Here is a 14,431-nt window from a genome sequence, read left to right on the forward strand (position 1 = left end):
GATGATTGCTTAAGTCCATAGATGGCACGTTTAAGTTTTAATACTTTGTCATCATTATCATTACAATCTCTATAAAGGACAGGTTTTTGCATATACACAGATTCATTCAAAAAACCATTTAGAAAGGCTGTAGTGACATCAAGATGACGTATATCTAAACCTAGTTTTACTGCTATAGAAAATAACAATCTTAAAGTAGTATAACGTAGCACAGTTGAAAAAGTTTCATGATAGTCTATGCCAGCTTTCTGTGAAAAGCCTTTTGCCACTAATCTAGCACGATAACGCACATTACCGACACTATCATACTTCTTTTTAAATACCCATTTGCACTGCACTACTGTAGAGTCACGAGGCTTATCCACAAGTTCCCATGCATCATTTTTCTTAAATGATTCTAATTCCTCCTCCATGCTTGATCTCCAAAATTTATTTTCAGGTCCATTTAAAGCTTCCTTGAGTGAAATATCCATTATATTTTGATCATCTGATTCTGCAATACATAAGTGGCTATAGCTAAATCTATCAGGTATTTTTCTCACTCGCTTGTTTGGAATATCCTGATTCAAGTCTAATAATGAAGGTTCTGGTTCTGATGCTGTTTCAGAAAAACTGTCATATGAGTCACTTACTGAAGAAGCTTCTGGAATATATGTGATATCATTATCGTCACATTCAATGTCTGTACTTTCTGTAGTTCTACTTTCGTCTCCTTCTCTCTGTTCCTCCGCTGGAGCCTTGCACTCAATAGGAATTTCAATTGTATTTTCGGTTTTCTCCATTATTATAATGTCTCTGCTAGTTGTGACAGAGTTATTTTCTGGGTTATAAACCCTATAGCCTTTTACATTGTCTGCATAGCCTACCAAAATAAGTTCTTTAGCCTTCATATCCCATTTTAAGCGCTTTTCTTTTGTTATGTGCATCATAACCTTACTTCCAAAAATACGTATATGACTTAAGTCAGGTTTTTTCTTTGTCCAGGCTTCATATGGAGTCATGTTGTTTAATCCAGTAACAACTGATCGATTCCTTAAGTATACAGAGGTATTTATGGCTTCTGCCCAAAACTTTTTATGTAAACCAGCATCAAAAATTAGACATCTAGCCTTTTCAACTAATGACCTATTCATCCTTTCACACACACCATTTTGATGTGGTGTGTAAGCATTACTTTTCTGGTGAATTATTCCGTGTTGTTTTAGATATCTTTCAAAGTATTGACTGCAGTACTCACCGCCATTGTCTGTTCTTAGAATTTTAATTTTCCGATCTGTCTGTTTTTCTACAAGTGACTGGAATTCTTTGAAAAACTTAAATACCTCTGACTTTGTTTTCATGAAGTATACAAAAACCATTCTGCTGTAGTCATCCACAAATAAGACATAGTATCTGGAACCTCCAATGGACACATTTTCCATCGGACCACACACATCTGAGTGTATCAATTCTAAAATATCTTGGGTATTAGTTGAACTAGGCTGAAAAGGTAGTCTAGCCTGCTTCCCCTTACAGCAAACAGTACACTTAGATTTGTCAACATCAGCTTTATTTGTGTATGAAATTCCTGTCGTAGCTCCATTCTTCATTTTGTTCAAGCTGGTACTGTTGATATGCCCTAATCGTCGATGCCAAGTTTCACTCGACACTTTAGCTGTGGCTGCGAATAACTGTTCTGATTTCTTAGTATATAATCTGTATACACCATCTACTAATTCTGCCTTTCCAACTAGAGTTCTCTGTTGATTGTAAATATAGCAAAATTTCTCTTTAAAGATTACCTTATTGCCATTCTCAATTAACTGACTCACTGAAAGCAAGTTTGTTGTTAAACTCGGTATGCACAATACATTTGAAACTGTGATGTCATATTCTACACCATTCACAACTGTGATTATGTTTACATCACCAGAACACACTACCGGGACGGATGTTTTGTTCGCCACAATTATTTCTTTGATTTCATGTTCAAATGATGGACTCTCAACGTATTCTTTCTTTGCTGTCATGTGTTTGCTGGCCCCGCTATCTATGTACCAACTATCGCAGTTGAAATTTCCACTTAAGAAAATAGCACTAAAGGCGTTGGATTGTTTTCTTTTTTCGGCTTCTAAACTCGGACACTGATTTTTATAATGACCACTTTGCTTACATTTATAGCATTTTATAACCTTTTTTTTTACATTTAACGTATAATTTGCTGTTCGTTTCTCGCCTTTTGTATTGAAATTTTGATCTACCCTCGTTTTTGGTTTCGACCATAGTGCAACTTCCGGATCATGGTCACCGATCTCGGAACTCATATCAAGTAATTTTGTTTTAATTACGTCAGAGTTTATGGCAATCCCGGAATGCTCTATTGCCATGATCATTGGGGCAAACTTTTCTGGCAGCCCCGCCAACAGCAATGATCCCACCCATTCCTCGTTTATTTCAAATCCCGTTCCACTTAATTTCTGCGCTGTATCGATTATCTGCGTCACGTATGACGTCATCGAACTGCAATTATCTCGCCGGATTGAAATTAAATTTCTCAATAGACTTATTCTTCGTGAAAAGCCACTATCATCAAATAATTGCTTTAGTTTATCCCACAATTCTTTCGACGATTTAACGGTTTTGACATGTACATACAACGACGAGTCGATGGTCATGATCAATTTGGCTTTAGTTTTTTCGTCATCCGCGCTTGCTATTTCTTTTCCCGGTTCTGGCTTGATGCAATGCTTCATGCCTTCGAGAACTAAAAAATGTTCTGCAGCGAAACACCACTCTGAATAATTATCGCGTCCTTTTAGTTTCGGTACATTGATAAGGTAGTTGGTAGCCATTTTGACGAACAATTTCTCCACAAATACACTGCGATAATTAATACGATCAGTCCAGTTCACAACTAAATCTCACTGAATACTGTCTTTTAACAATTGCTTTACTGCAAAATCCTTGTTAAAACGACTCAATACTGTGACTTTATGATTTTCTGCGATTTTATGGGCCCATAACCTAATAAAATGGCGGTTGAGGATAGACTGACTATTTATTGTCAAAGTTATATACAGACAGATGATGACAGATGGCGCTAGTAATCATTTACATTTTGTTACAATATTAACAGGTAGGACCAGATGTGATATGTGATGACCAGATTGGTGCGTTTTAAATATATTATTTTCTTCCCTTCTTATTCTCTGGTAGTCTAAGGAGCTATTCTAGCTACGTGCGGACGGGTAGGTGAGCTTACGGTGACTCTCAACCTGAGAGAATTTGCCAACAATAACCCACCCTAACGAGAGCAGTGCTTGGCAGAAATGCGCGCAAGGCGAGACTCGCCCCGTAAAACCGACTACCGACCAAAAAACCGACCAAAGTCATCGTGGCCTAAAGGATAAGACGTCCGGTGCATTCGTGTTGAGCGGTGCACCGGTGTTCGAATCTCGCAGGCGGGTACCAATTTTTCTAATGAAATACGTACTTAACAAATGTTCACGATTGACTTCCACGGTGAAGGAATAACATCGTGTAATAATAATCAAACCCGCAAAATTATAATTTGCGTAATTACTGGTGGTAGGACCTCTTGTGAGTCCGCGCGGGTAGGTACCACCACCCCGCTTATTTCTGCCGTGAAGCAGTACCGCGTTTCGGTTTGAAGGGTGGGGCAGCCGTTGTAACTATACTTGAGACCTTAGAACTTATATCTCAAGGTGGGTGGCGTATTAACGCTGTAGATTTCTATGGGCTCCAGTAACTACTTAGCACCAGGTGGGTTATGAGCTCGTCCACCCATCTAAGCAATAAAAAAAAAACCCATCGATTCCACGAAACCACTTTACTGGTGGTAGGACCTCTTGTGAGTCCGCGCTGGTAGGTACCACCACCCCGCCTATTTCTGCCGTGAAGCAGTAATGCGTTTCGGTTTGAAGGGTGGGACAGCCGTTGTAACTACACTGAGACCTTAGAACTTATATCTCAAGGTGGGTGGTGCATTTACGTTGTAGATGTCTATGGGCTCCAGTAACCACTTAACACCAGGTGGGCTGTGAGCTCGTCCACCCATCTAAGCAATATAAAACAAAAAAAAACCTTTATCGCGTCTGACCAATGTTGATCGAATGAAATTGAATTACAAAGTAATAATAGGAAACGACTTACAATACAATTGACTGTACAGCTTGTTATGTTTCTCGTAAAAGGCGAGAGAAAAAAAAAACGCTATAGAAATCTTTTGTACATCAACCGGCTCTCTACCTTCATACATAGTAACTTAATAACACTGAAAGCGGGATGCTTGTGAATTGAATCATCTACGTATAATAAATACTACTAAAGAGAACCTCTGTTGTATTTTTTATATGAAAGTGAGTAGAATTTTGAATGACAGTCCAAACTTACATAATATAAGAATGAAGAAACTAAATTTTGTTTTTTTGTTTCATCAAAGACGTTTTAATTAGGTTTGTCTAGTTATAGTAAATAGATCTCTGAACTTGAACAACCTATGAGATAAATATCTTACATATAATTTATTACAAAAATTATATTTGTCTTTCAAATCACCTCTCTATCCATCCATAATCGAATAAAGCTGTCCAAACATTTGGTCATAAAATATTGATAGAAGAATCATTTTCTTTAACCTGGCGAAAAAATAATTCAGGATAGATAAATACATCGTATATATATCAGGTACACTTAACAGTAATCTGTGACTTAACGCAGGTGCCATGGGCTGCTACGTACGCGGGGGTCGTCGTACCCCCTTACGGGGCCACGGAGCGGGCCTCGGGGCGAACCCCCCTATCCGGACGAGAACTGTACCAGTTGCACTACTCATCGACATGATATATATTTAATATTGCAGGTCATCTATTGAAGGGATGGATGGCGCCCGGGAGCAAACTCCTCCTGGCATTGGGCTGTTCTCTACTTTAATTTTGTTTTTTTTTTGTTTTTTATATATATGTATATTAACCGTCGTCGTACCCCCTTACGGCTCCATGCTCCCGTAAGAGGGTACGGCGACCCCCACGCACGCAGAAGCCTATTAACTATATTAACTACTACATACTCGTATATGCATAAAAAAAGCCAAAAGCCAAAATAAAAAATGCAAAGCCAGCCCTAACAGAGAAGCCTGCCACTGGCTCCATATCGAGGCCCCAACTCTACAGACTAGAGGAGGGGCACCGTTACTGACTCTCTTCTATACTGGGCTCCCCTGAAGGAGAAGACCGGGTTGGGGAGGGATCAGGCACTCTCCAGAGGGGGGAGTGAGCCACCCACTGGGGCAGAAAGAAAATGGGTCCCCTGAGGGGGGATACCCGTCCGGGTGTATCACACCCAGAGGGGTATCCCCCTACGATCGACGTTGAGTCGTGGACAACTCAGTCCCGCGGAGGCACTCATTGTGAGCACTCCCGTATCACTCCGGTTGGACTGACTATCGCACCATAGGCGGGGGATCCAGGAGCTCTCTCGGCAAAGCCTTACCATCAGGCGGTCTGGCGTGTAAGATAACTATGGGAGGTGCTCGTGGGGTCCACCGTTAGCCCACTCGTACATGGCACGAGCTAGCCCCCGGATGAACTCCTCGAGCGACCCCACTCCCAAATTCCCTGACTTCGGCTCCGACTATAGTGCAAAGTGAAAGATTTAGCTGAAACTGTAACCTCGCCTACACAGTTGGCGGGAAGAGGTGGTACCAAGCTGCAGCTGCGTAAGTGATACGGGAACGAACATAGTGAACTTAGTCCAGACCGGCAATCTGGAGGCCAATACCAGCCTCAGGATAGACCCTGCAAAGCGAGCTACCGCCAACGCCCTGTTGGCGTGGGAACCTAGTCCAGAACGGCAACCTAGAGGCCAACACCAGCCGGAGGATAGATCTTGCAAAGCGAGCTACTGCCAACGCTCTATTGGCGTGGGCGGTCATTCTCAATATCCGGTCGATGTCGACCCCCAGATAGCCGATGCTGGATCTAAACTCGATATCCAGACCGCGGAGACTGAGCGGTCCCGGACGACTCTTGTGCGGACCGGACCAAAGAGGATCGCCTTAGTCTTACCCACGTTGACCGCGACCCTCTACCGATCTAGCCATTGGGGGAGAACGTCTAAAAACCTCTGCATCCTCGATATAGCGATGGGCTATTACAACGTATAGGTGGGCATACCTAAGGACCCCATTTGTAAGTTGGAAGAGACGACAGAGCGACCGGTATCCAATCGTAGCAGCAGTGGAAGCACATAGACAGCGATTCATATGACCCTAAGCTGCTACCTCAGCCCTTTGTTACGGGTATTTTCTCCTGTGTTCCGGAAATCTAAGCTTACGAGATAAAAAAATGTACCTAAATAACCAGATCAACAGTACCTCAATATTATAATTTCGACCTAAAAGCGGACCCTGGTGCGGGGGTCCCCAACCGAGGTAATGAAATGATCATAAAAAGGACTAATTTTTTATTGCTGCAGATCAGTGTCCAACTTATACCGTATTTTTTGATACGCCGTTATCATAAGCATAAATATTAACGTGGATTCCTCTACCCTTCTTGATAATACATAAGATATGGTCTGCACTCCCTTATATTATCTTTTGACATTTATAAGAACACGTGAGTCAAGTTATATTTCTAACCTAGTTTGATATTATCAGGTAGTAAGCAGTAGGTCTCAAATGTATTAAGTTTGCAACAGTTCATAATTTTGCTTTCGTAAAACTGCAACTTAGACTCTTCTCTACGTAGTTTCGTCGGTAAACTAATCTTTGAAAGTTTTTCTGCTTACACATTAAGTCTGTATTATAAACTTGGTATTAATAATCACATTAAGCACTAAAATATAAGCATCGTTTTGCTTTGCTGCATACTAACAAACCGTAATGTCAGTAAAAATATTTTTTTAATTTCCCTTGTAGGCAGACGAGCATAGGGCCCACCTGATGGTGAGTGGTTACCGTCGCCCATGGACTTCAGCAATGCCAGGGGCAGAGCCAAGCCGCTGCTTACCGCTTAATACTCTCCACAAGCCTCGTTTAAAGAAGGACATGTCATAGCGCTCGGGAAACACCGTGGAGGGGAACTATTCCATAGCCGGAAGTTATCGGAGTTTCAAACATGGTGTGTTGTCGTTTAAAACGGTGTTTTCATAACTGGCGATCAAATCAAATCCTCAACAAACAAATACTGCGACTCGTCTGAGCTCGCAGATTGGTCCGCCCTTCCTAGTGAAGCTGGAAAGCCTTCCATCCTATTACATAGCTCTTAATTCAATTGAAGGCACTTCAGTTTAATTACTGACGTTGCCCGACCAAAAAATCTTATTTTCTAACTGCCACTCGTGCCATTAATTCCAATCCTGATTTACCAATTCATGGAGTACCCAAGGAGGGTGACGTCAGGTAAGGGTTCGATCGTAAAACTGTAGGCCAAATCAAACTACACATGGAAATACGTGCGGCCGCATTTAGTGGGATAAGGGCAAGAAAAAGAAAACATCTTACTAAAAAACAAATTGAAAAAATCTATACTAAGTAACAGTAAGCGAGTAGTTTTTGAAATTTAGAATAAAACACATATGATTTTTAAAAGATTTGTTATAAAAAAATCACTCCTGCGGCTGCCCCACCCTTCATACCGAAACGCATTAATGCTTCACGGCAAAAATAGGCAGGGTGGTGGTACCTACCCGCACGGACTCACAAGAGGTCCTACCACTAGTAATTACGCAAATTATAACTAACTATTACTAATAAAAACGGATGATGAAAGATTAAAATTAAGTAGTAATATTATAGTCTGTAGGCAATAGATTGGAGAGTTTGTCCTCATGCTGATCTCAAGGTGCTTAATGGAATTTACGTTGCTATGTCAATGACCTACACAGTAACTGCTTAATATCTGGTGATGAGGGAACTCTTAGCTGACTTATAGCGGACTCAGCTCGCGGAGGATGGACTTACGATATTACTTATCTTTAAGATAATAGTGGTGCTGGAGACGCTTGCTAAGGATAAAATGGACTGCTCACCGCACCAATGTGTCCATCCTGGGAGAGCTCCAGATCAAACGAAGGCTTTCGTCGATTGTGCAATTTCCAATCCTCAATATGTTTGGAAAAATCATCCGTAATGAAAGCTCATTGGAACGATTGATGGTTCACCCAAGAAAACGTTGATGCTGTGCGTAAGCTGATTGAGGAAGATCGACATGTGACATACCGCGAAATTCAGGCAACTTTAGACATTGGCATATGTCAAATACAAATAATCTTGCATGAACAATTAGGTGTAAAAAAGTTGTTTTCCTGATGGATACCGCATTCGCTCTGTGAAGAGCAAAAAGCGGCTCGCGTTACTTGGTGCGTCAGAACTCTCGAAAGATTCCACGTAGGATCTGCGTGGAATCTTTCGAATACTACAAAATCTTTAATTTCATCTCCTACCGTCGCCGAATCATTACTGCAAGATCATGTTGATAAATGCAGTGTTAACTTTAAGTTCACAAATATTGATATAAAGGACATAATTGATAATTTCAAGCTCATTAATATTAAGAAAACTGGTGATTTATGGGGAATTTCAGTTAAGGTTATAAAATCCATTATTGATATAATCGCACCTTACCTTGCTACAATATTTAATGACTGTATTGATGGTGGTGTGTTTCCTGATCTAATGAAATATAGTAAAATAATACCTTTGTTTAAATCTGGTAGTACTTTTGACCCCTCTAACTTTAGGCCCATTTCAGTACTACCTACATTGAGTAAAATTTTTGAAAAAATTATTTTGGAACAACTGTTGAACCACTTCAATTCCAATAACCTGCTTCATAACAAACAATATGGATTCACTAGAGGTCGGTCAACTATTGATGCAGGTGTAGATCTCATTAAAAATATTTTTCAGGCTTGGGAGGAGTCGCATAATGCCCTTGGGGTTTTCTGCGACTTATCTAAAGCTTTTGATTGTGTTGAGCATAATACATTGTTGAGGAAATTACACCATTATGGTATTAGGGGCGTTTCATTAGAAATTATTAAATCTTATTTATCCGGAAGAATCCAAAAGGTAGACGTTAAAGGAACGAGATCTTCCGGTGTCTTACTTAATATGGGTGTTCCTCAGGGTTCCATATTGGGTCCCTTCCTATTTATTGTATATATCAATGATTTACCTAAGTTTATTGAAACCCGTCACGAGGTCGTATTATTCGCTGATGATACATCATAATTGCTTAAAATTAAACGACATTTGGAAGATTATGACGATTGAATGATGCAATCTCGCGCGTGGTACATTGGTTTAGTGTTAATAATCTGTTATTAAATAACAAAAAAACAAAATGTATAAAATTTACCACACCTAATGTTAGACAAATAGACACTAATATTACTGTAAGTGGAGAGACACTGGAGCTTGTGGATTCGACAGTTTTTCTTGATATAACAGTTGATTCCAAGCTGCAGTGGGGTCCTCACATATGCAAGTTAGCGAGTAGACTTAGTTCTGCAGCGTTTGCGGTAAAAAAAATACGAACGTATACTAATGAAGATACGGCACGCCTGGTTTATTTTAGTTATTTTCATGATGATGATTCATCCGACCAATTTCGGCCATGGCGACCACTTTGACTCCTATCCGTCGATTTGGCGCTCGTGCGCTCGAAGATGGCTTATATAGCCTATCTTCGCGGCAAAACTCCTTGCGCATTGAGGGCACGTAAGCACGCCGTTCTCATAATTATAGGTTATGGCAGCAGGTGGGCGGGCCTTCAACTGGTCGCGTTTGTAATCAAGGTCAGCTTTACGCTGACCCTCGAACTCGCGTACTTTGCTGTTCACCATCCTGCGCCATTCTGGCCGCTGTGCTGCCAAGCGCTCCCATTGAGAGGGCTCTATAGTGTTATGTCCTATGGCATTTTGCTATGGGGCAATGCTGCCGATGTCGAAACGATTTTCATCCTGCAGAAGAGGGCTATTCGTGCTATTTATAATATGCACCCGAGGGAATCCTTGAGGGACAAGTTTAAGGAAATCAAAATCCTAACTTTAGCGTCCCAATACATTTTTGAAAATTTATTGTACGTGCGTAAAAACATTGAAGAATTCCCCAGAGTCTGCGATTTGCACAATGTGAACACTAGGAACAAACATAGGCTTGCGTTGCCGGCGGCTCGAATTAAGAAAATAAGCAACTCTTTTAGGGGGCTGGGTGTACAGCTTTTCAACAAGATCCCACTAAACGTCCAAGTACTACCTGTTCATAGATTTAAGAAAACTGTTAAGGAACGTTTGTGCAACAAGGCATTTTATAAAGTTAAGGATTATTTACTAGATGGCACTACGTGGGAATGAGGCGCTCGCTCCTGGCCTTTTCATTTTTCATTATTATTATTATTTTAATTGTAATTTGTTTTTTCTTTTATTGTAAATATTTTTATTTATTTAAAAAAAAGAAAATATTTGAGAAAAAACAAAAAAAAAAGCCCGCTGAATTTGTTTCGCCGGTTCTTCTCAGGACTGTGGCTTTTTTTGGAACCGGTGGTAGAGTTAACATTGTTATTTGTATTTTGACATTCAACAAGTGTGTCATACTGACATCTCAGTTGAGATAAATGATTTTGAATTTGAATTTGAATTTTGATCCTCAAATGCTGTATACAACATTGTATCAGGTGACGAATCCTGGATATACGCGTACGAACCCGAAACAAAAAAACCAGTCACGAGTTTGAGTGTTCGAAAATGAGTTACAGCCAACAAAAATTGTTCGTTCACGGAGTGTTGCAAAAAAAATGGTGGCCACGTTTGTCTCCAAAACTGGCCATGTTCCGACTATTCCTCTTGAGGGAAAAAGAACGGTTAATGCAGAATGGTATGCTAGCATTTGTTTGCCACAGGTCGTTTCTGAACTCCGTAAAGAGAACTGCAACCGCCGCATCATCCTCCATCACGACAATGCGAGTTCTCACACCGCGCACAAAACAAAAGAGTTTTCAGAGCAAGAAAACATAGAATTATTAGACCATCCGCCGTACAGCCCCGACCTAAGCCCTAATGATTTCTATACTTTCCCTAAAATAAAGAATAAATTGCGTGGACAGAGATTTTCATCGCCTGAAGAAGCTGTGGACGCCTACAAAACGGCCATTTTGGAGACCCCAACTTCCGAATGGAATGGTTGCTTCAATGATTGGTTCCATCGTATGGAAAAATGTGTCAAATATCGCGGAGAATACTTCGAAAAGCAATAAATACATTTTTAAATAGTAATGTTGTGTCACTTCGTTAATTCCCGAAATTTTCAGTGCCGCCCTCGTAAAGTTTGAAAAATCAGTCATTTGTTTATTTAGTATCAGTATTATTATTAGATTAATATTTTGTTTTCACTAAATTTGTATATTTTTCGTTAATATACACAAGATACGACAACGAGTAATTATAGAATACGAGTTCCTACTATTTCAAAATTTTACGCCAAATCAGTAGACATAATTGTTTATTATACGTCTCTTTAATGATCCGCGCTTTCACAGAAAGCACGTCATGGAACTTCAAGCATTAATTCACGTTATGAACACCGTTAATTGGAATGTTGTTTTTAGTTTATCAAGTCGCGGAAGAGTCGGTTACATTCCGTCCAGCAAGCACACACTGAACCAAAGTAAATTGCTTTTAACAACTTTTAATTGGAATCTTACGAGACGAACTTTTCCAATCTGCCTTTGTAAGTCGTGAAGCTTCAAAAACTGAGATTAAAACCTGTTATTAAGCGATGTTTATTTATAGGGAACACATCATTTATTTATGAATCTAATGTTTCACTTCGCTGGAAACTCGGAGGCTTTGTACTTTGCTCATGAAATAAACAAAAACTGTGTGCCTTCAGATTATCCCTTTTAATATTAAAGTAATGTCAAACAAAGATAGAGGTTTTATTTGGTAGGAAACCGAGAGTACCTTAGTAAAAATAAAATCTTGAATTTGAACGGCAAGGGAAAGTTTTGAAGTAATTTTCTCTTACTGTTTTTATTAGCAAATAAAGTATTTTTTATCGATTTATTAACCTTTGAGAGCGAAATAAATAATAACAATAATTATTATTATACTTCTGGTGAGTGAGTGAAATACATACACTTTATTTACACTCTCATCTTTCATGTTATTTCTTGTACTTCGCCCTAAGGCTTTAAGGCTTTAATGCTTACTAAAACTCTTAGGATATTTTGAAACCGTTCAGAATATAAAATACAACCTCCTTTTTCATGAACAAAATTAAATTCCTAACAAATATTTCTCGTTCAACGTTTAAGAATCCAAGAATTCTTCGCAAAACGTTTTGCATATCAGCGCAGGCTTAAGGCACGCAACGCATTCTGAGATGCGAACATTATAACTAAGCGTGCTATACAATTTAAGAACATACTGGCTTTTAATATAAGAACCGCTCGGAAAGTCAAAAACTCAATACTAATTCACGATTCACAGATTCTTTAAAATTAAAACACATTTTTATTTCTTTGACTTGTATCGATCCAATCCAATCCAACATTCACAACGTTGGATTGAAATTGCTAAATTAGCATACTTCATTTGTGTAGAAAAATTGTAAAGCTATGAAAATACTATAATTTTATTACCGTGATTCCCACAAGATCCCCGACAGTTCCCGGGTAAGGTAGGTAGGATTACGCGCTCAACACTATACGAGGGCGGCACTGAAAATTTTGGGAATTAACGAAGTGACACAACATTACTATTTAAAAATGTATTTATTGCTTTTCGAAGTATTCTCCGCGATATTTGACACATTTTTCCATACGATGGAACCAATCATTGAAGCAACCATTCCATTCGGAAGTTGGGGTCTCCAAAATGGCCGTTTTGTAGGCGTCCACAGCTTCTTCAGGTGATGAAAATCTCTGTCCACGCAATTTATTCTTTATTTTAGGGAAAGTATAGAAATCATTAGGGCTTAGGTCGGGGCTGTACGGCGGATGGTCTAATAATTCTATGTTTTCTTGCTCTAAAAACTCTTTTATTCTGTGTGCGGTGTGAGAACTCGCATTGTCGTGATGGAGGATGATGCGGCGGTTGCAGTTCTCTTTACGGAGTTCAGAAACGACCTGTGGCAAACAAATGCTAGCATACCATTCTGCATTAACCGTTCTTTTTCCCTCAAGAGGAATAGTCGTATCATGGCCGGTTTTGGAGACAAACGTCGCCACCATTTTTTTTGCAACACTCCGTGAACGAACAATTTTTGTTGGCTTTAACTCATTTTCGAACACCCAAACTCGTGACTGGTTTTTTGTTTCGGGTTCGTACGCGTATATCCAGGATTCGTCACCTGATACAATGTTGTATACAGGATTTGAGGGTCCTGCGCGGAATCTTTCGAGGGTTCTGACGCACCAAGTAACGCGAGCCGCTTTTTGCTCTTCACAGAGCGAATGCGGTATCCATCGGGAAAACAACTTTTTTGCACCTAATTGTTCATGCAAGATTCTTTGTATTTGACTCATGCCAATGTCTAAAGTTGCCTGAATTTCGCGGTATGTCACATGTCGATCTTCCTCAATCAGCTTACGCACAGCATCAACGTTTTCTTGGGTGACTGCAGTGTTTGGACGACCTTGACGGGGATCATCACTGAGCTTGACACGTCCACGTTGAAACTCAATAAACCAGCGATAAATTGTGGTTTTAGATGGGGCTTCATCACCAAATGCAGAAATCATCCGGTCAACACACTGTTTTTGTGTTAAACCACTTCGAAAGTCATAATAAATCATCGCTCTTGAATTTTCTCGAGTCAATTCCATATTCTCAACGACTAAACAAGTTTGACAAAACCTCGCGACAAGACCGAGAATCTTTTTTTAAATAAATAAATGGTATTCGATTTTTAAAACCAAGGAGTTTTCAATTAAAAAGATTTTAATATGACAGGAACAGTGGAAATATTCCATTCCCGATACTTTTAGTGCAGCCTAGTAACCAGACGCGCAGCACTCCCCAAGTATGACGTAGAGGCGATCGTAGACGACTCTACGTCGGCCGTCTTGGTACGGTAGCTTGTCAGACCGCTCCAGGTAGTGCCGCTGGTATACTTAAATACATCACTGGACCAAAACTATCCTGTCGGGTCAGAGTGCGATACACAACTAACTGGTCGCTTTTTCAGAACAGAAACTGCTGCCAAGCAGCCCGCTATTGGGTAAATAACGCACCACACGGCCTGATCCTCTCATGTCGCCCCGTAACCTTCACCGGGAGGACACCCCCTTAGCCCTTCTCCGGGTCTAGACATCCTACTATCAGTATGATGTTGGAAGGTTGTATATCGCATTAGCCCCATTCTGGTTTTCACGAAACTTATTCTAATATTTGCAGCTACCGTCATAATATGAATAACATATTTCAG

Source organism: Bombyx mandarina, chromosome 12 (genome assembly GCF_030267445.1).
Source record: "Bombyx mandarina strain Sakado chromosome 12, ASM3026744v2".
Taxonomy (NCBI): Eukaryota; Metazoa; Arthropoda; class Insecta; order Lepidoptera; family Bombycidae; genus Bombyx; species Bombyx mandarina.